This window comes from Oryzias latipes, chromosome 2 (genome assembly GCF_002234675.1).
Source record: "Oryzias latipes chromosome 2, ASM223467v1".
In the NCBI taxonomy this organism is placed as follows: Eukaryota; Metazoa; Chordata; class Actinopteri; order Beloniformes; family Adrianichthyidae; genus Oryzias; species Oryzias latipes.
In genome coordinates, this window is record NC_019860.2 from 17065522 (window position 1) to 17087634 (window position 22113).

Below are 22113 nucleotides of genomic sequence, written 5' to 3' on the forward strand. Positions count from 1 at the left end.
CAACAATCCATAAACACTTATCAAGGAGCGTACCTTTCCCCGTCTCCTTAGCAACCGCCTTGCAGCATGCAGCATGTACCTGAAGAATTAGGGTCTAAAAGGGAGTCTGATGGTTTAGACCAGCTGTCCTCGATTGGCCGTGATTCATGTCAAGCACGGTGCTTGGAGTGGTGATGGTCTAGGTTACAAACTGATCAACGATTCTTCAAACAATAAATTGTCGATGGACAATGAAACAAATTGAGGGGGGAGATCAGGAACTGGTTCATTTTCTAATTTGAAAGAATCCAAGTCCTTTATTTTTTGGATGCCGTTACCTTAGAACTAAGACAGATTTGCTTTTCTCTTTCACAAAGGACCGATGCAGAAAACATATCATTTTCTTTTTCGCAAAATCAGTGCGGGCACATCTGACCCCTGGAGCCAAAACCACATGAGGCGACCACGAGAGCAGAAGTTTTGACTGTTTGGTTCCGCTGTTGTTTTTGGCTCGGCGACAGAAAGGACAGGCTGCTAAATAAAGCCCGCCAGAGAATTTCTCAGTCCTGCGCGACTGCAGAAGGTTCCTTAAATACAGTTTACTGCTTTGAAGCATGTGAGCACTATTACTGGATTCCCTGTCCCCCCCCCCCCCCCCCCCCCCCTTTTGGATCCATTCACACAGAGGATGGAATTTATCTGCAGATGAAATGATCCCGCTTTGTCAGCATCAGATGATTTGCAGCTCTGGTTTGTCTGTAAACTGTGACATTCAGTCTCGTTGGAAACCTTTGAAGATCAGAAAACATCTGTTAACCTAAAGCAGTTACAAAAATGAAAGCAGGTTAACCTAATAAGGAGCAGAAAAGTGAATTTTGCCAATGCGAACAGACTCTCTCTGAAGAAACCGATGCTAAAATGTTTTTCAAAGGAAGTTTTATGTGATATAAATGTGTGTGTATTTATTGTTACCCACAACTGCTCTGCTTACACGCTCTCCCGCTAGCTCACAGCCCCTCACACCCCCAGCCCAACATTAGCTGTGCCACAAAAATGGCAACCAGTGCTGGGGCGATCAAGCCGTGCAGTTTTGAGCCAGAGACCAGCTCAGGCGAGGAAAGCAAAGACGCCCTGTGTATTTCCTCCGTCAGAAATACGTTTTTTTCCAAACAGCGTTTTTTTCCGTCTGCTACTGACTTACAAGTAAATAAAGAATACTTAGAAACGCAATTTTCATCTTAACTTTCTTAATGTCCTCCATAATCATAAAAATCCCACAAGAACACAATTTTCTTTGAAGCGGGTTTTTAATGTCTAAAAGTCATGTGACGTTACACAAGATCCTTCCAGTTGTTTCTGAGTTCAGTCACCTTTTTTCTTTTTTAAAATAAATATTATCCAGAGTTATTTGTATGTGATGGAACAACCCTCTAAGATGTTCCTGAAAAAGTTTCTGAACGGCACAAATGAAGGTTTCAGGAGCTGATGGGAAATCGCTTCCATTTGGAGCCTCCGGTGGTCGTTGGTGAAACTGCAACACTTCCTGGTTTGCGTGCCATTGGGGAACAGAAGGTAGGTTTGTTATCAAACGGGGATGGGAGTGGTGTAGGTGGATGCACCAGGTGAGAGAAGAAGTCTTTTACAGTAAAGTTATAGGTATTCGGGCAACGCAGACCCCTGCACACCAAGGAGAAAAAACATGTTTTCTTCTTGATAATCATGAATCAGCTGCCCCAGGGCAGTGGGGTAAACAGGATGGTGGGAGTCTTTTTGGATCCTCCACAACTGGAGTTTCAGGACTCAAACTGTTTTTTGGTCCAGATGGTTCTTCTATAGCAGTGTTTTTCAACCAGTGTGCTGTGGGAAATTGCCCTCATTAACTGATCTAAAAACATTTTCCATCTCCAGGATATCAGCTCTGTGTTCATCCAAACAGGCCCTAATAAAACAGTTAAGAATATGAAAGAAAGTAAAATACTTTTTTCTTTGCGTTTATTTGATTCTATTAAAGACATTTTCATAAGAATGACGGTACAGCGATTTAGCTGCAGCTATAACTGTTCACTGAAAAATCCTGCCCCTTCAACTGTCTCCACCAATCTTTCTTGGAGGCTTAATCACACGTCATCAGTCTGACCAATCAGAAGTGGTTAAATTCTTCACTTCCTTGTTCTGATTCTGCTCATAAAGTCTCTCAGTTCCAACAAAAGTACCAGCTAAAGCTCCTCTATACTTTACAATGTGTTTTAAGTTTCTTTTGTTTTATTATTCTGTGTTTTAACTTTTTTTTACTTATATAGTACTTTTTAGTATTTCAAAGTTTTTTTTTACATGACAGTATTTTGAAGTTTTCTTTTTACTTTAGTATTTTTAAGATATTATTAAACCTTACATAGTATTTCGAAGTTTTCTTTTTCCTTTACATATTTTTTATAGTTTTAGGGGTGTGTGTGTATTTGTGTGTGTGTGTGTGTGAATTGTTTTGTTTTAAGAAACAGATTTATTTGATTTAGGAAAACTGGAAAGTTTTATCTGACTTATTTGACCAAAAGTTCGATTGTTACATCAGATATTTTTATGTATATTTTATTTTCAATTTACCGAATCTTTTTGAGCAAAATAGTTATTTTCAGACACAACAATAGCGGTTACCAGAGTAACCGACCTGTACAGACGTGTTCATATTTTCCAGACTTTTTCAAGAACCTGTGGAAAATTCTACTCGTTCCCGTGGCAGATTTCTTTCTCTCATAAGAAAAGACGTCTTGTTTCTATATTTTCAAACTTGTTTTTGAGAAGAACTCAAAGTTGGGGTACGCTTTGAACAAAAGTTGTACTGTGGACTCTGCACAAAATGACAACAGTGTTAATAATCAAATGTATTACACTTTTTAGAAGTTTGCGTCATTTTAAATCTTTTCCTTCCTATTCTTTCTCACTTACTGCTCTATTTTATGTTCAAATGGTCGATTTTCAGACTGAAAGTGCTCCAAATGCTGTGGACACGCATCTCCTGTACTGTAAACTAAAGCCGAATTTGTGGAACGAAGTGCAGATTACAAGACTGAGGGTCTTACTGAGCTGCTCTTTTGGCAACCTCGCCCACCCTGAGCCCTCACTGAGCCCCCCCTGCCCCGCCCGATCGCTGCTGTGGCTGCGACTCCAGAGGGGATTGGAAATCGCTGGCCCCATTATTTCTCCCTGAATCAGCCTAAGGAGGGTCTCAGCCGGGCTCAGTGAACTCGGTGGTGCAGCAGCAGGGAGGAGCTGTGACCCACATACAGCAGCCAGCTCTGGCTCCTTTACAGAGGGGATGACGAAGGCCCACTGCACTGCTGATCCCGTCGCCAAACTTAACACACTGACATATTTTTTTCCCAAACACTGGTAAAAAATGTAGATTTGTTCACTCTGGGGCGTTAAAACACAGCATGGTCGTCTACTGGATGAGAACTTCTTGGCTATTTTCATTGATTGTTGAGTCCTACCTGATTATTAACTGATTATTAAAAAAAACAAAGTATGGCTCAGCTGCGCAATTACTGTCGTTTTTGGACTATAAGTCGCTTCATGGTATAAGTCCCAAATTCAAAAAATCATATATAAGTCGCACTTTTGGGTCAAATTTATTTCACAAAGTACGGAAACAACAATAGACCTTCTTTTGAAAAAAGACTGGTCAAAGCATTGGAATAGATAACAATAATAGACAAAATATATGCATGCTTCACTACAAACACACTGGGCATGACAGGATGCCCTCCATATGTCACTACCAGATCCAAACCCCTTATTCGTTTAAAGTTCGACCTGGTTTAACCTTCAGCGCGCATTCAATGGCCCCAAAACTGTCTTAAAGTGCATATATAAACGTGAATGTGAGAGTTTTGAGTGTCCGAAATGGACATTGTTTCGTGTTTACATTGACTTGTCATTGGAAGTGGTCACTTAAATGCACAAATCTTGTGGGTGTGAACGCAGCACGTCTAAAACACTCATGCTACATTCACACCAGCCTCAGTAACGTGTATTCAAGTGACCACTTTTAAAAGGAATAGTCTATATAAATGTGCGTATTTGCGTGCTTCGGGCGTCCGCGTTAAAGACTATCGCATTCACGCGTTTTTAAGTGCATTCTCGTGTTTTACGAGCGAAACCTGCAATTAGTCGCTTTGCGTAGGTCTCGTTAACCGTCTTAAAAATGTGCATAGCCACACGTGAGTTGGAAAGTTTTGACCACTGAAATTCAAAACACCCATTAATGCAATTTTTACATAGACTTTTCATTCGAAGCATAACACAGTGATGCACATTGACCTTCATAAAACATACGAGGAATCTAACATATTAACATACGAACAATTATTAATATAACCATAGCGTAAAGAACGTGCTAACAAGTCACTGGTTGGCTGATGAATTTGATTGACATATTCTTTAGCCAATGATGACATTTGTTTACCTGGCACGTTAGAAGAGTCTCAATATTCACCACACGCATTTCTATCACAAATACAGAGACATTCACAAATGAGAGGCGATTGGTAAATGCACATTCTGTCATTCGTATGTGTTTACGTCACATAAAATTATGTTTCTGAAACAGTTTGTGTGCATTTCTGATTGTTGAGATTAAATGAACTCCATAGAGAGTGGTTCCTGGTCCTGGGCCAGGGTCTGCTTGGGTGTTTTCAGACTGAAAATTTGTACCGGATTATTGGAGGAAACGAACTCTGGTTCACTTTAGGGGAACAAATGGGTCCAGTCTGAATACGCCCTTAGATATACGACACTGCAGGAGAACTAAAACCAATAGTTATCAGTTATCTTTTCTTATTTTCCTTAACGTCTGTTTCTCAGAAAAAATCAATAAATGGTCTCTTTGGAAAATCCCTGAAAAGCGGCCAGCAGTCTCTGAAGATCTCCAGATAAATCAACACACATGTTTGTCTGGACGGGAGAAAATGGTCTCATCTTGTGAGAGAAAGGGGAGAGCTCTGCTCTCGGTTGCCTGGTGCGTCCCGGTCTGAGGTGGCCGGACTCCACGTGCTCGGACGGCATGTGGAGACCGGGTCCTGCCCACCCCCCCTTTTTTTCAGGCGCTCCTGCTGGTGTTTACTATGCCGGCAGCAGAGTGGGAGACTCCCCAGCCTGCCGGTCCACATGCTGCCTTATCAGCCCGACAGCCTAACAGCTTGTCAACATGTTTTGCAGAGGAGACTCTCACGAAAGAAATAGTGATGTAAAAGGCCAAACACGCATCCCCGCTTTTTACTGCATGAAGCAACATGATTTACAAGTCTGTTGTGGTGAAGAAAAGAAAAGGGAAATATTCTAAAAAGTACATTCAGTTTCCTGGTAGGAATCTTCACACGTACAAAAGAAAACCAATAATTAGTTATGAGAATAAAATCCCAGCGGGGAAATATTCTTAAGCATTTTTTTTCCTTCTTTTTTATGTATTTCATCACCAGCTCCTGACTAGTTTTACTCTAACCAGCTTGCCAAAAGGCTATAAGCCAGTAAACCAGAGGTCAGTTTGTCCTGATAGACTGCAGACGGGTCCCAGTCTGTGACCCCGTCTCGCCTGCAGGCTGCTTTTCTCTCATGTTGCTCTGTTTGTTCCAACAATATGACCGTTGCCCCACAGCAAATGGAGCCACCTTTTATCATTTTTTTTTATCTCAACAAGTTTAGCTATAGTTTTCTGGGAAATTGACAAATTCAAGTCGAACCAAGTGACAATTGACGCTAATCGTAACAACGCCTTTACGTGAAATTTCCACAGATGTTTCACAAATGAACCACGTTAAAACCACTTAAGTACGAATAAACCACGCAAAGAACACGTAAATCAACGTAGAGCATGAAACGTGTGTGATTATTGAGCTTTTTATATAAAATTCAATAATGATTTTTGTGTCAGTTACATAATTTTACGTGATTTGTGGGCTGTCTAAAAATGTTAAAAATCTAATCTAAAAATGTAAAAAAAATAAACCTGACATTTTCCTCTGAAATGGTTCGATCACACAAATGGTTATTTTAGAAAATCCTAATAAATGCCAATAATAACAATGATTTGGATACATCAACAATCTCTGGGGTTTCCTTTTGTTATTTTTTTGGATCTGCTCATTTTCTCCTCTTTTATTTTAGCAACACTTTGTTGATATTTTTTTTTTTGCTCAAAGTCCTGCAGGCTTTGGACTGGATTGATTGTCAGTAATCAGTCAATGGCTAATATGCAAATGAACACTTTGGTATTTCAAGTGTCTTCAGTCGACTGATTTGCATGTGAAACGTTTTTGCACTCTGACAAGCAGAGCCGGTTCACTTCTTACGGCATTTGAAGCTCCGGGCTTGAAGGTTGATGCGACGTAACACTTGCATAGTTGTGCTAGATTGGTCAAAAAGACGCACAGCAAATTATTTAGCTACTTAAAATTGATTAAAAAAATGTTTTACACTAAAAACACTTTAATTGCTAGTAAAACGTAACTTAAAGACCCACTTCAATAAAAAGGGTGTTTTGGGGGTTTTCAACATGTTTTTCGTGGCATTTTTCTGACGATGGAGGACAAAATTGAGCTCAGAACAGAATTTCTGGGAATTTTTTTTGTTGGAATCGCGAATCCGGAAAAAATGCAGTTGGAAAAAGATCGTTACAGAGAGCTCTCAGCAACGGGGAGGGAAAGTGGGGCGGGGTTGCTCAGTGCCAACAGTCCAGTCCACATCTCAGAGGCAAATTTCTACTAATTTATTGCCGCGCTGCAGAAACTATGTCCTAAAATACAACACGTGTTTGGATTTGGCAAAAAACAGCATAATCCTAATTTAAACATTACTTTTACAATAGATTAAAAATATATATCATCAATTTTTCAACCAGTGAGTATTTCAGCTACTGCAGGATAAGAGCTCACCCTGCAATTTGCAGCAATGTTTGTTTAAGTGTTCTGACTTTTGACCACATTTACTCATCTCTTGGCTGGAATGACAACGCATCAAAATGTCTGCAAAGTTGCTTCACTGGCGGGTCCTAAAAAGGTCAAGCTCGTCCGACCTCATCCCATCTAATCCGATATGCATCAGAAAGAGCAGGCTTTAGGTTCTGTTGTCTGCAATTAGACGAATCTTTTTAAATTCACAGAAAACAGCAGTCAGTTAACATCCATTGCACACTGTTTAGCCTCTCACCCTTAATCCACGTGTGTTAGGCAACATGGACATCCGAGGTTTAAACGCCGCATTCCCTGTCACAATCAAAAGGCTGGCACGCCAGGCCAGATTAGGAGTTACGGTAGACTTTGGTGCTCACATCCAGCCACCCGCATACATTCTGCAGGATTATCCATGTTTCCAGCTGGGTTTTTTCTTTTTTTTTTGACCTTTGCTGCCACAGCAAACTAAATGACGCAGCATAAAAATCTCGAAATACTTTTTTTTTCTCTTTCTACATTATTGTTTGAATCTCAGCGTGTCCAAATACTGATAGCACCTCAAAACAACCCTCAATTTTCTGCTGCACTCAGCACGCCAACACGCTTGTGCAACCTCTGGTGTTGACATTAGCGGGTCCTCTTAAGAGGGGGAGGACACTGTTTCTAAGTGGATTTAATGATGCTAATGAGGCATTAGATTAAGCCTTTGAGCAGAATGTGGCGCCTTCACAGTTAAGGTGTCCCGCAGATTACAAACTCAGGATTTGGCAGAGTCAAACAAAAGCCCCCAAAAATGTAACATTTTGTGACATCACAGGTGCGCCTCTCCTTTTTTCCCCCCTTGAAGCTGCAGGATCACTTTAACGGTTTTAGGACTCACTGATCTAATGGCGGGAATCTTCGCCACTCCCGACCTCCGCCCCGCAGCTTGTTTACCTGCCGAGGGGAATGTTGCGTGACGCAAGGCTTAATCTGTCTGAAAACACACCTCCCTTTTACCTGGGCCACTGCTGACTCACACACAAACACTGTAATGACACGACCAAACTCGGCTCAAACAAGGAACCATAACCCCAAAGTGGGTCGACTTTTACAAACACTTCGCTCCGCCTGGAATATTCCGATGTGCACTTTATCACCACTGACGGGGCTGTTAAAGCTGCACCACAAACAGGCAGGCTGGACGGACACACAGTGGAAACAAGCACAATCTCACTGTGTTGCCTTGATAGTTTGCGTGTTCCATGGCAATGTACCCTGTTGTTTGCTAAATACACACGGCTGACGTCTCTGTTGTGTACTTGTGGCTCTGCGCTGTTGCATCGTCTGTGCAAGTCCAAGACAAAGGTCAGAAACATCGCCATAATTACAACAAAATACAACAAATGTTAAAAAATGCATGCGTGTGGGTGCAAATAAGCCTAACTACAATGTCTGGACTAAACATGAGAAGTGGACCGAATGAGTGGGACTTCCTCTGTTTAATATTCCGGCTCAACCGAAATAAAGTCAATTCAGTTGCCTTTTTTTTTTTTTGCAACAAGGACACACGCCTTTAGTAAGTACTGATTGGTCCGTGTCAGTCCGACTCATCAATTTTATGGCTCTCTAACCAATCAGGAGTAAGCTTGTTGGAAGGCCACACCCCTACCACTTGAAGCAGGCTCGAATGTTTGATATGAGACCACATCCTTGTATCCAGGCATCTGATTGGACAGTATTATAACATGAAAAAAACACGGTTACGGCGTTTTAAGCCCAAATTGTTTCTGCTAAGCGGCTGTGGTTCATTGATGCCGTGTCACACAGCAATCCATGTATATTTTGCGCATGTTGCACGGATGAAAATTGGTTTTTGAGAATGTGCGTGAGAAAAGTTGAGGTCTATACGTGGAATTTTTATACATGTTTAGTCTACAAAGTATGAATGCACCCTGCAAAGAAACGTGTTTATATGCAATTCAGTAGGGATACATGCATCAATTACGTAATTTTAACGTGATATGTGAGCCGTGTACGTGATATTATAGTTATACATCGGTGGTACATGTGTGAAAACTCTGTTAGACATGCATGGAACGGTCCCAGAAAGCCACAAATTTACGCATGCATCTCTGCAAATATCATGCACATTTGCGTAAGATTTACGTAACAATTGCGCATAAATTGCGTAGAATACACATAAACTGCATAATTCTCATCAACAAAAATTTTTTAACAGCTCAAAAATACGAATTGACGTGAAGACCCGTCGGCTAAAACCCTAGACGGGCATCTGCGCACATCGACGAACGCAAGAAGCACTTATGAATTATGAATATCTCGTGTACGTAGTGGCTGCGTGACACAAAATTAGAAATTCGCCTCTGAGTTGTGGGCGGGATCACTGTTGTAGAGCAACCCAGCCCTTCCTTCCATTCCCCGTTGCTGCGAGCTCTCTGTTTACACTAACTACTGCTAGCTTACAGCCCCTCACACCTCCAACCTAACATCTTCAGACCCTTTACTGTCTTTTATTATTATTATTATTTTACAAACTGCATTTTTTCGTCTGCTCCTGATTCACATTGATGTGAATAAATAAAATACTCAGAAATGCAGTTTTAAGCTTAATTTTCTTTATGCATCTCCTCCATCATGAGAATAATGCCACAAGAACTTGTTAAACACCCCAAAAACAGAATTTTCTTCGAAGCGGGCCTTTAAAAAAGATGGTGTAGGAGCAAGAATGATTGTTCTGACAAATAGAATGACTGAGTAATAGCTGTTTATGTCTCTATAGAAGTCTTTGTGATTTTGGCTTCTTGTGAGAGTGTAGAACCAACATTTTCCACAACACGACCACCTCCTGCGCGGACCTTTAGCAGGGAGTTCTTCTGCGAGAGTTTGAACCCAATCCTATTAGTGCAAACGAGTTAGTGCAGATAGGGACCTTCAGAGGCAACAACAGCACCCGCTGAGCTGCAGAAACACAAGTTTGCGTGCTCGGAGGCCGGGTAAATCGTCCGCGCTCCATGCCAGCCACAGGGCTAAAGCTTTACACAACATGGCAGAGGCAGACACACACACACTCACACACACTCAAAAGGGGCTTAACCAAGAGCAGCGGCACGCGAACGCTGGGCCCCTAACCCTACGAGACGCAGTCTCTGCTGCTCTGGGACCCAGCAACTGTCAACAGCAGGTGCACCAAAAAAAAAGAAAAAAAAAGGGAAGACTAAACACCAGCGTGGCCTAGATGATGGCGTCTACAGAAAACAAGAGGGTGGTTATCGCCGTACGATGGCGGGTGTGCTGTAAACACCGTCTGACCCGTTGTTGACGTGGTTCTTCAGGGCAGGAGGGACTGCAGGTGGCGAGCGGGCAGAGGACTTCCAAGGCGGCCTTCCTTTGTTTTTTATGTCGTTTCCCAGAAAACAGCGGTTGTGTTTGGTCTGAACCAGGACAAGGACCGCTTTGAGCTGAGCATGGTCGGACGTCGTTTCATTCTGCACCTGCAGATCATCGGGTTCAAACCGATTCCTGCAGAGACTTTCCATGAAGGTCGGGTTGGCTTTATCAAACACACTGCATTTACTTCATAAAAACTGTCGTTGAATTATGCGAAGTACGCACCTGACAGGAAGGTGCTGAATGCGTGTTCAAGAACCCAACACCAGCGCATGTAAGGTACTCACAGGTCGTACAAAATGTCAAAGCGGTGCAAATCTTTTTCCTTCACAGCCTTATTCCGATGGAAAGTACTCCAGTGTTTTCAAAAAAATGCCATTCTTACGGTACTACCAAATCGGAGTCCCTAAATTGTCAAAGCTCAACTGGTTTAACTTTCAACGTGCGTTCAGTGGTTTCGCATTTTGTAGGAAAAACCTGAACGGTCTTAAAAACGTACGTAGCTATGAGTTTTGAGCACACATTTCCACAACTTTTCATGGACTTTTCACTGGAAACGGTCACTTCAACCCACGTTTCTGAACCCATTGTGAATGTTGCATTGCAGCCAAAAATCCCACCTTTTTTTGCTGCATTCAACCAAGTACAGAATGCTGGCGTTCCTCAAATGGCCACTAGAGGCAGATTTTTTATCATTACATTTTGCAGAAGTAAAAGTCGGGCATGCTTAGGGGTGTGTTTTTTGATTAACAGGAAGGTGAACTCAACAAAACGGGCTTTCCTTTGTCCTGCCCATTTGCCAGATCTTTTTTTGTTTGTTGTGGGCGGAGTAAACTCTGGCCCCTCCCACTTTGGGCTTCATTTCCACTTTTCAGAATACTTTTTTATACTATTTTTTTTGGAATATATCACATTAAAGGTCAGTTTTTATGCAAAAGTGATGGAAAATAGTCAGTGTTTCTGCAAAAAACTAATTAAAAAAGGAGATTTTCCATTCAATAAATAGCAGGTTTTTTAATTTTGAATTTGTCAAAGCAAAATAAGTAAGTAAATAGAAAATATGCTGCTAAATAATCACCAAATTAAAAGAAATAAAAGCTATAACGTATTAAAAATGGTTCTCATTGAACTTGATAAATTTTTTTATAATCGTAAGTGTTTCCGTGTTTCTGCCAGGATAACGGCGGACCCTGCCGCACATCCGGCGTTTGTGTTTGTTTACAAATGACCAGACTGTCGGCTCCATTGGCTCATTGATTTCCAGCCGCTGCCAAGTGACTCAGATTGCAGACAAACACACACACAGAGCGAGCGCTGTGCGTCTGTCGGAGGAAAACACAAACATGTTATTCACGCCGACCAATAAACACCATCAAATATTTGATCTATTGATTGTTCCAGTCTGAAAATTGAACCCCCGGGTACAGAAATCACTGTGTTCCTGCTGCCAAAGAGCGACAGGGGGTGAAAATAATCTATAGTAAAATCAAAAAGAAGTTATTAAAAAATCCCTGCTTTCCCTTACTCTGCAGTCTTAATATTTGGATCCTTATGTAAGACGATGTTTTTTGTGCAGCTTCATATCTCAGAAGAAGGCTGGTGATAGCAGATTGCGCAAGATGCTGAAGGTCAGCATGGAGGCGGTTTTTATCGCACTCAAACTGGTCAAAGAGTTCAGAGAAAATGCTCGGATGTTGATAATTACAGCAGCTGCAGTGCTCGAAAGGCAACCAAGCTGCTGTACTTTGATGCTACCGTACCGTGCACCAAATTGATGACTAGATTGTACCTCGTATGCATTCAGTGGAGGTTGAACTTTGGTTCAGCTGTTCAAGCCTGCTTTCTGATAGCTGGTGTCGAGGTGTGAAACGCCAATGGACCCCAGAAACGCTCAGGAATGCTGCAACACAGTTTTAAAAAGAGCTGCAGAAAGAATAAAAAGGGGATTTCTGGTTCTATTCTTTGAATCAATGAGGTCTTCGATCTTTTCAAGCGTCCTAGACAGGAAGTTCTAACAGAAAAACCCTACAATGGCGTTCACACCGGCCTCGACAACCCGCGCTCAAGCAACCACTTCCAATGAAAAGTCTATGCCGATGCGCACACAGGTGCGTTTCCTTTCGCGTTCACGCACAATTTTACGATCGTTTTCAAGCTCCCACACAAAATGCCTCATGAAAGTTTAACCAGGTTATACTTAGACCAGTCGGGGACTTGGATTTGGTATTAACGCATGGATGGCGTCCGTTTCAATTGACAATTGAGGATCAACCGTTTGAAAACTGATCTTGAAGGAGAAATTGATAATTGTGGTTTGGGCAAGTCTTTCACGTATCAGAATAGAGCCGTGACGGGAAAAGCCTGGAGCTTATTGAGTCACGCAAAGCCTCTTCCAACTGTAGGTGGAGGACATACTCTGGTAAAAAGTAGCAAAAAGTTTCAACATCCCAAAATAATCCTCAACTCCTGGAAAAGATCAATAGATCCAAAAGATCTGTGGCAGCCGGGTGACCCTAGGGTTTCCTGTAGGTAGGATCTTGACTTCTGACTGAAGTCTGTTCCTATTATTTCTCCCAGTGTAGCTGCATAACGTACAGCAAAAAGCAGCACAGCTGAAGTTTATTAAGTACACAAGAGTACAAATATAGCAAGTGTACTATGGACCATGTACATGAAGTTTAGGACTAAGTTGGAACATTTCAAGTCTACAATATCTGGAAAGTATATGAATAGTAAGCTCCAAGTATACTGCCTTGGAATAACTATAGTTGTACATTTAAGTAGACTAATTTTTGCTATGGGAATTTTATTTTGGATGTTTTCTCTTATGCAAGTTCTTTCAATTTTTGAAGTCCCTCTCCGATCTTCTTTTGATCCATTGTAAAAGCGTTCCCAGTGGTCTTTTAATTATGATTATGCTGTTTTTAGCCAAAATAAAAATAAGAAACGGGGTCGTTTTCTAGGACATAGATTCTGCGGAGCGGCAGTAGTTCATTAGAAATTTACCTCTGAGTTGCCTCTAGCCATGTTTTTATTTTTTTCAAAATCAAAGTGCAACAAAATTAATACTACTCTTCTTTGTTTTGTATTTGGTTTCCAATCCGTCTTAGTTTGTTTGTTTGAAAGCTGAAAATCACATAGAGAACATTTTGAGACCAGTTGAAAACAACTTTTGGACTTTTTGGGGAACAAAACCTGCTTTTATGGATGTTTTCAAGACATTTTTGACAATTGAGAACACAGCAAACCTTTCAAGACTTTTGGAATCCCATTAAAGTTTCCATGAAAGATCATCTTTGGTCTTGATCAGTGGTCTTTCAATTATTATTATGTCGTTTTTAGCCAGTCAATAAAACGTGTTGTTTTCCAGAACATAGTTTCTGCAGAGCTGCAGTAGTTTGTTGAAAATTTGCCTCTGAGTTGTGGGTGGAACTGCTGGCATAAGCAACCCCTTTATGTTGCTGAGAGCTCTCTGTTTACACTCTCTCCAGCTAACTTTCAGCCCCTAAAACCCCCAACCTAACATTGCTGGTGTAGTTTCCACGTCACAAATACGATCGTTATCAAACGGGATTTTTTCGTCCGCTCCTGATTCACATTGATTTGAATAAAGAAATAGAAATGCAATTTCGAGCTTTATTTTCTTCATATCTATATTCAGAAAAATGCCACATGACCATGTTAAAAACACCAGGTTTTTTTCTTATAAATGCTCAGAGAGTAGATTTTTCAGATTTGATTAGTTTTTAGAGGCATAATTTAGTGTTCATTTCTCAATTATCTACTTTTGATTGAAGAATTTTACCAAAAATATTCGTTTACAGCAACCACATAAAGTTGTCTGTTAGTGGACATCCAACATTAAAGTGTAAACAAACACAAAATTATTCCATTCTGTTCATAATCCAGTTTGTGCTGAGTCATTGCTTTTGTGTCACGCTGTCAAAACAAGCTGCAGGACGGGCAAACGCCACTTTGGATTAGGTATCTTCCACATAAAGCTCATGGTGTACCTAAGAACCCTTTCAATGTTTGGTTTTTCTCCTGAAGTGGTTGAGAAGCCTGATCATAAAAAAGCGGCTTTGACTTCTATGTGGACGCAGAAAATGGGGCAGTAAAATTCCACTAAACCAACGTTATTCGGCCCCAGAGGAACGGGGTTCTGTTGCCGAGGAGCGACCTCTCGTTGCACCACATCGTGTAAGTAGGCACAACTTCTGCACAGGTCAGCAGGCTGTCTCGTCAGCGGTTGCATCCCCAAAATCATTGCGTAACTCCAAAGACGCCGTCAAGACACGACACGTTCTGACTCAAAGTGAAAGTGTCAAAAGACAAGGAGCGTCCGTCGTGGTGGGTTCAACTGGTTTTAGCAGCTTCCCTGGTGTTTGGAGGAAAACCCATTTGAGAACTAATCTGTGGTGTAGATGAAAGTTGCCGCCCTGTCCTCTGGCGTCTGGCTGAGATTACGCAGCGAGGAGCACCGTCGTGCCTTGAGGCGGAGGTGCATCAAAAGCCGCTTTTGAACTGCCTCCCCCCCCCCCCCCCCATGTGTTTATAAAAACAACTCCTAGGAACACAAATCAGACACTGTGACTGTGTGTTGGGTACAAACTGTACCAAAAGGCTGACTCGCACACACCCCGTGTTTGAACTCCACCAGCTTTGGGTTGGCATCTTCAGATGCATGTAAGGCTTAATACAATCAGGTGATAGCATTAATCAATGTGCTTTTGTAAGCTGTTTTTGCTCTAGTTTATTTTGAAAATGTCACCACAAACTCAAAAACTCTCCAAAATTTGCGTCTAGTAGCAGGTAAAAATAAATTTGGGGCACAGTTTCTGTCAATCAGTCTCTGGATATTCTACGTATCTGCTTTTCAGGTTATCTGTTCTGTCCTGGTTTGGCCCCTTTTTGTTGCTCCCATGGGTTTGTCATGTTTCAGTTTATTTATTAAATGTTTTTTCCGTTACTAAGCCAAGTCTCCTGCATTTTGGTTCCTACACCACTAGTTCCTGACAGAATGACCTGACCACCTTAGACCCAGCAGGAGATTTTTCTCTGCAGTGGCAGGTTTTTTTTTTGCCACTGCACGTAGGGTGGGTTTTCCTGCAGGAATGTTAACTTCATGCCTTTCCATGTCCACCCAATCCGCTCCTGAGGGGATCGCCAGGGCTATCTTTCCTGTTTCCTGTTGCTGTGGAGGGTCACTGGGGCTACTCCTCTTCATGTGTCTGTTCTTGAGGCTCACTGGGACCACTCCTTTTCATGGGGCTGTTCCTGAGGAGGGTCACCGGGACCGCTCCTCTTCGTGTGTCTCTTCCTGAAGCTCACCGGGACCGCTCCTCTTCATGTTTCTGTTATTAAGGAGGATCACCGGGACCACTCCTCTTCGTGTGTCTCTTCCTGAAGCTCACCGGGACCGCTCCTCTTCATGTTTCTGTTATTAAGGAGGATCACCGGGACCACTCCTCTTCAAGTTTCTTTTATTAAGGAGGGTCCCCGGGGCCACTCCTCTTTGTGTGTCTCTTCCTGAAGCTCACTGGGACCGCTCCTCTTCCTGTTTCTGTTATTAAGGAGGATCACTGGGACCACTCCTCTTCGTGTGTCTCTTCCTGAAGCTCACCGGGACCGCTCCTCTTCATGTTTCTGTTATTAAGGAGGATCACCGGGACCACTCCTCTTCGTGTGTCTCTTCCTGAAGCTCACCGGGACCGCTCCTCTTCATGTTTCTGTTATTAAGGAGGATCACCGGGACCACTCCTCTTCGTGTGTCTCTTCCTGAAGCTCACCGGGACCGCTCCTCTTCATGTTTCTGTTATTAAGGAGGATCACCGGGACCACTCCTCTTCAAGTTTCTTTTATTAAGGAGGGTCCCCGGGGCCACTCCTCTTCGTGTGTCTCTTCCTGAAGCTCACCGGGACCGCTCCTCTTCATGTTTCTGTTATTAAGGAGGATCACCGGGACCACTCCTCTTCAAGTTTCTTTTATTAAGGAGGGTCCCCGGGGCCACTCCTCTTTGTGTGTCTCTTCCTGAAGCTCACTGGGACCGCTCCTCTTCCTGTTTCTGTTATTAAGGAGGGTCCCCGGGGCCACTCCTCTTCGTGTGTCTCTTCCCAGGGGTTGACATAGCCCAGAAATTTGCACTGGCCCACAGGGCCAGTAGGTTTTGAAAGTTACTGGCCCTGCCTGAAAGTTACTGGCCCGACACTGCACACAGCTCCGCAGGTGCTTGCAACTTTAGGGGGGTCTGGGGGCATGCCCCCCCGGAAAATTTTAATATGGGGAAATTTGGTGCATTCTGGTGACATCTAACACTAATTTATACACTTTTCAATGACTGAAAATAGAGCATATCAAACTTAAATCTGCTCTAGTCTGTTTCAGATGTTTTGAAGAGAGCGCTGCAGTGAAGTAGGTAACACTAGTTAAGAAGTTTTCATGCTGCCCAGGGCTCCAGACTAACTTTTTTCACTAGGAGCACAGTGGCCCCCAACTGAAAATTTTAGGGGCACAACCAGAAAATTTAGGGGCGCATACCGTAAATCAACATGCTAACCAAATCTACTAATTTCCACTGTATTACTATTAATAAATACTTTAATAATAGATGCAAAAATTACAATGTGCCGTTTGAAATTCAGTGTCACATTTTATTCTGCACTTTTGAAAATGCAACAAGGTAAACTGACAAAAGCATCGCTGTCACGATACAACGATACAAGCAGCGTTGTATCGGAGATTTTATTTCTAGGCCATATCACCCAGCACTACTTTAGTTACTTAATTAAATTAAATAATTGAAAAATTAAATAAAATTAAATTACTGAGATCATTCAGCTAACTAGAAATACTTACTGCTTACAGTGTTGTAAAGAAAAAGAAAATTAAGTAGTTTGACATTATACTCCATTTGACTCTGAGATTCAGGTATTTTGAGTTGCCTTTGATTCTTTGACATTCAGCTTAAAGCTTAGTGCATACAGTTTCATCTTCAATGCATTCATTAAATATCTTGCTGTCCATACTACTAATTAATAACTACTAACATATTCCTATCTATTCCTGCCATGTCTTCCACATCTCTGACATGCTTCAGTCTCTCTTCAGTGACGGTGTTGGATTTATGATCATCGCGGTCAAAAACCACCAGGGGATGCGCTGATATGTGTGTCAGTTTAAATATATCTGCATAAAATGTAATAATAACCCACTGGCTTGTTCCTTCGTTGTTGCTGTTTAACATTGTTTAGTATTGAATTGTTACATTCAATAAAGTTTGTAAAAAAAAGTAGAGTGAGCGCGTGCCGCGTGGTGCTCGGCAGTGACAGCCGCGCGCGCAGGTGGGAGAGGAGGAGAAGAGTGATAAAAGGTTTCCCATAGAAACCCTTGAAGTCTGAACACAGGACTAGCAGAAAAAGTGAATTATAAAGACGAGGTAAATCTACACGTTTTCGCAAAATATACTTTATTGAAAAAGGTGAAAAATGTATTAATTGTTAGATATTTTAGTGGCCCGAGTGGACAAGTAAAAAATAAAGTCTTGTGGTCCGTACTGCTCGAAAAACAGGACCGGGCCAGCGGACAAATGGCTATGTCGAGCCCTGCTTCCTGAAGCTCACTGGGACCGCTCCTCTTCCTGTTTCTGTTATTAAGGAGGGTCCCCGGGGCCACTCCTCTTCATGGGTCTGTTATTAAGGGGGTCACCAGGGCTGGTCCTCTACATGGGTCTGTTATTAAGGGGGTCACCAGGGCTGGTCCTCTACATGGGTCTGTTATTAAGGGGGTCACCAGGGCTGGTCCTCTACATGGGTCTGTTATTAAGGGGGTCACCAGGGCTGGTCCTCTACATGTTTCTGTTATTATTAAATTATTACGGGATGGCCATGGGTCCTATTTTGGCCATTTTGTGAAGTGTGAAATTTGGTGATTTCCACATTTATGCGCAACATAAACTTTAGTTTGAGCGATCTTCACAAAATTTCCCACACATGCCACCAGGTTGAGTCTACAACCACAACCAAAGTTTTGTTGACCTTCGACCTCAGGAAGAGGCCACCATCTTGAATTTATCAAAAAACTACATCACCTTTAGGAGCAGCTACAATGTGTACTCCTCCTAGGATTCAATTGCCTCCTAACTCCTTGAGCACCATTGGGAAGCTACTTGGGATAAAATATTAGAAATAAAGTTTGTAGATTTTGAACGGCAGGGAGCCGGTTTAGCTCGTGCTGGTTTGCGGTGCCTTCCGTCCGTGAAACCAGGGTTCGACTCCGGGCTGCTCCCTGTTCCCTTCTCCACCTCTGTGCCGGTTCCAAGCCCGGTTTGAGAAGGTTGCGTCAGGAAGGGCATCCGGCGTAAAACATTGCCAAGTTTACCATGCGACTTGTTCGCTGTGGCGACCCCTGATGGGAAAAGCCGAAAGAGACACACAGATTTTGAACGGCAGTAGCATGTCCAGCTCACTAAAACTGTTGTTGCCCTTTTTTTATTAGAAGGTAAAGGCAACACAAGGCAATTTTTTTTGTATAGAACAATTCGTACACAAAGTAATTTAAAGAATGGAATAGTGTGAAAATGTATTCCATAAATCCTTGGCTGAAGTTGAAAAACACAACATACTATATAAACATATAAGGAATGTTCGGTTGGCAACAAAAAAAATCTCTGTTGCCAAGGAAATCCCAACGTGTACCTTTGCTGATTCTTCTAAAAGATACACAGACCTGTTCATCACCCCCAGACGATCAAAAAATTGAATGGTTGCTATGGAGATCAACCAACAGAAAAGCAGCCATTTTGATAAGTGTTGTGCCTGCAGGTCACACGACGCTGCTTGTGGCTTTAATCTTCCTTTCATCTTCTTGAGTTGAGTTGTCGGTACAAGATTTTCTAGAAAAACTTGTCATGGTCTTATCCCATTTGTGGTGTGTACATTTGTAACATAGTTACATTGAGGAAGTCAACTAAAAAATGCTGTTTGGAATTTGGCATGGAGCTTCTTGATGTGTTTCCACTTTGAGTCAACTTGAAGAATAGTGGCAATACTTTAATTTCCTTTGTTGTGAAGCGCTCCAACACACGCCATGCATGCTTTTACACTAGCTACGTTTGGTTCATTGAAAGTTTCACACCTCTATTTAGTTTGATCTGCTTTCACACAGTGACACACAGTCAAAACAACTCCTCCATTGGGGGCGGTATTCCCTAAAAACAATGACTGCAAAGAAAAGACAGCATGAAGAAGAAGCTAAGTGCTGATAGTTCTGTTAAGTGCTGAGATTTCTAGCTCCAAACAGGGCACATTTTTTTTTGTATATTTAGTCTTTATTCGGATTTGCAAAGGGGTTCCTTCACACTACTGCCTAACTATGGAAGCAACCCAAATCTGGGGATCCCTGCATAAAACACCGGATTGTGTCAAGAAGGGCATCTGGCGTAAAAGTCTCTGCCAAACCACCAGTGCAACTCAGTGAAGATTCAAGATTCAAGAAGATTTATTTGTCATTGTCAGTGAAACAACGAAAATACGAAGCTGACTTGCAGTGGCGACGCCTGATAGGACATGCCGAACGCTGAAAAACAACAACTTATGTCACAACAACTGGAGCAATAGGGAAGAGCCAGATGGGTAGTGAATGAATTGGGATTTGATTTCCTCTGCCTTGATCTGGCTAGTCCAGCTTGCATTCACACTGTAGAGAACCACACCAAAGTTCACTTGCAGGTGAACCAAGACCCTCATTTCAATGTGAATTCGGCCTTCATTGCTCGGTTTAGATTACTTATGACTCTTTTAAATCTAACCAAACAAGTTGAGAAAACAAACTGATGTGGACAAAACAGACAAGTGTAAACCATGAAGCCTCATCCCTAAGTCACTGTATGAAATGAGTTAAATGGTATTAGGGGTGTTTTATTTTGAAAAAAGAGGCTCCTGTTTGTATGTTTAGCAATTGTTACAGTTTGCGATCATAAACCTGCTACAAAGTCCTTGTATATAACACTAGGCTAATGTTAATGGCTAACATCATTAACCATGGATAAAAGCCTGACATCAGTCATTTCAGTCTAATGTCAAACTGACATGAAGGCAGTTAAGAACACGCATGTAATAAAGAATTCTTATCAGCGTTTGGTTTGCAAAGCTTTTATTGTATCAGTAATCTGTTGTTCAAGTAAACATCTGTTGTTTTACCGGTACTCATTATCCCTTCTTCACTTTCCTGCGACTGGATAAGAATGGTACTCAATTTCTTCCCCCTTGTTTTTTTAATGGTTCAATAAATTTCTGCAGAGCAAAATTTTGTTTCAATAACAGACAAACAATCGGGGCTAACAGGTGAAGAACAAGCTTTAGTGGTTAAGATTACTGCTTTAAAAAAGTAGAGAAGTCAAATCTACAAAAAAAACCTGTAAGAAATTGGCCCATTGTTAATAATAGATTTTGAGAATTGTGGCCTGACGGCAAACAGCTAAAGCTGAGAAGCTAGAAGTTATTTTTCTGTCAACATTATAAAAAATTTTAAACATCTTTATCACAAACCCTGAATCAGAGGATTGGTGATAAAATATGTACCTGGTAATCATGGATCCTTTTTATTTGAAACCTTTAAGTCCCACTTCCATCACCTTTTGTTCTATTTTCAAAGCATTCCCAGTGGTCTTTTAAATCGAAACGTTTTCAGGCAGAGTTCCGGTTGTCAAACCAAGCCAGTAAACAAACTCGGGTGTGGACCAAACAGCGCAGTGTGAACAGGGTCATGTTTTCCACATCCACATGGAAGAGATCGGAAAACCTTTCTAGTGTAGGATTTAATTTTTGTCAAGAAAGTCATAGATTTTATACGAACGCCTTCCTCTGAAAACGTTTGAAAACATTCATTTGTACTTTTTGTTGAACTTAAAAAAAACTAAAGAACTTGAATGTGACATCAACCAGTAGGGGAGCATTGTGTGTTTGACAGCCGTCTCGCTGTGAACGAAAAGCCTGGGACATGCAGGAACTATTTGACTGCACTCTGTTCCCTACAAGAGAGGCTTTCTCGGGCCCACATCAGCATTCAAGAAACATCCTTCCTGGTTGTCCTTCTCCTCCCCTTCCCCTTTCATCCCTGGTGCAAGCTGATGCACGCCACGGAAGCATTGACGTCAGTTGTTTACTGTCTTGTAGGTTGCCTCTCTTTGCAGAGCAGCATCGCAGCCAGCAGGTCTTATGTAACCCCCTCCCCCCAGTTTGCTGCATGACCGCCACTTCACTGTTTTGCCTAAGCCTGCAAAGCACTCCTCTTTACACGCAGGTGCGTGGACATACTGTACACAAACACACACACACTGCCTTTGTGAGTATTTTTGACAACACAAAAAGCTGGATTTCTGACACAAATGGTGGACCCCGACACTCTTCTGCCAACTCCACACATTTTCCAGGGTCCTCCACTGCAGCAGCAGCAGAAAAGTAAACAACTCTTAGTGTGACTCAGGCCTTACTGCTGCCAAGCTCCTCCTGCTGGCAAACAGCGCCTCCTTCTGGCTTCAGGAAGCCGCTTCCGCCACCAAATAAGGTCTACTGAGGAGGCAAAACAGACGCCAAGCTCTGTTTTCCTTTTACAGATACATAATTATGGCTTCCCCGCTGACTGTGTTTGTGTCTGTAAAACAGAAACCAAATCAAATATAATAACAGAAAGGTTTTTGGATTTAAAAAAGCAATGATTTGATTGGGTCAAAAGTTACATAAAATATTTTGACAGTCTTTGAATTTTCTCAAATTCAAAAATTTCAAAGTACCGTCTTTTTGAA